The sequence below is a fragment of the Gossypium arboreum genome, chromosome 12, assembly GCF_025698485.1.
Source record: "Gossypium arboreum isolate Shixiya-1 chromosome 12, ASM2569848v2, whole genome shotgun sequence".
In the NCBI taxonomy this organism is placed as follows: domain Eukaryota; kingdom Viridiplantae; phylum Streptophyta; class Magnoliopsida; order Malvales; family Malvaceae; genus Gossypium; species Gossypium arboreum.
In genome coordinates, this window is record NC_069081.1 from 89,718,790 (window position 1) to 89,720,347 (window position 1,558).

A 1,558-nucleotide genomic window follows, 5' to 3' on the forward strand; every position below is an offset into this window, starting at 1 on the left:
ATTTAAGAGCTCTACCTGGTTTGATAACATGGTGACCGCGTCGAGGTTGAAAACACCGGCTACTTTATTAGGCTTTGTCTTCATGACTTGTCACTGATAGTTATTCAGTGACATCTCCTCTATGAACTCATAAGCCTCCTCAGGTGTTTTATTATTTATGGTATCACCAGCGGCTGTATCGATCATCTACCTAGTTGAGGGGTTCAAACCATTATGAAAAGTCTGAACTTGTAACCATAGAGGTAACCCATGGTGAGGGCACATTCTCAATAAGTCCTTATACCTCTCCCATGCATCATATAAAGTCTCTAAATCCATTTGCACGAAGGAGGAGATATCGTTCCTCAACTTAGCTGTCTTAGCTGGTGGGAAATATTTCAATAAAAACTTCTCGGTCATTTTATCCCAAGTAGTGATGGAACCTTGTGGTAGGGAGTTCAACGACTGCTTAGCCTTATTTCTCAATGAGAAGGGGAATAATCGTGGGCGAATGGCGTCATCAGAAACGCCATTTATCTTGAAAGTATCACAGAACTCTAAGAAATTAGTCAAATGAGTATTTGGGTCTTCATCCTACAAACCATCAAACTGAACAAACTGTTGAATCATTTGTATAGTGTTAGGTTTCAGTTCAAAATTATTTGCAGCAATGGCAGGTCTAACAATACTCGATTCAGCCCCAATGAGAGCAGGCTTAGCATAATCGTACATAGTACGAGGAGCAGGATTTTGATTTACAAAATTCGTGGCAACCATAGGAGGTAGCGGATTATTCAGATTTTTAGCCATCTCCTTGGTATTATTGGTATCATCCTTGTGCTCTTCCTCTATATATTGTAAACTTCGCCTTATTTCTCTATGATTTCTACAAGCTGTGCTTTCAATTTCACTGTTAAAAAGTAGAGGTCCTGACAGGTTTCTTCTAGTCATAAACTACAAGAACCTGCCAGAAGCAAACAAAAGCAAAATTAGTAATTAAAAATAAAACTAAAACAAAAATAAAATGCAATAAAATAAAAAAATGGCTAAATTAATAAAAATCAAGCGTTCCTAATATCTTAGTCCCCAGCAACGGCGCCAAAAACTTGATGATCGTTTTATGGTTCACTAAACTAGACTACGATCATGAAAAACGCAAGCGCACCTATTGAATGGTAGTATAGCTATGGTGAGTCCAGAATATCGTATCCACAAGGATTAAAAGTACTAGGATTAACTATCTTTCTATTATTTAGCCTAGAATAGAAGGGATTTTGTTTTAATCTAAATTTAACTAAACTAATTAACTAATAAACACGACAGAGAGTGAAGAAAATAATCGAATAAACCAATAATAAAGACAATACCCAAGGAAGAATCCACATAGACCTCACTTATTATTCTGACTCTGAATCAAACAATTTATTCACTTGTCTTGATCCGTAAAAATCCCTAAATTATGTTAATATCTCTTTCGAGACTAAAAACAACTGACTCTAGGTTGATTAATTGAAATTTCTTTCTAATTAAAACTCCTATTTTCGCATTAACTCTATCTATGGATTCCCTTATTAGATTT

At 35.7% G+C, this 1,558-nt stretch overlaps 1 non-coding gene across 1 annotated transcript; it reads left to right on the forward strand.

Moving 5' to 3' along the window:
* Positions 1–244: 244 nt before the first annotated feature.
* LOC128286045 (small nucleolar RNA R71) lies at positions 245–351 on the forward strand. The gene has a single exon (XR_008276592.1). It is a non-coding gene; the product is annotated as a small nucleolar RNA R71 (small nucleolar RNA).
* Positions 352–1,558: the final 1,207 nt, after the last annotated feature.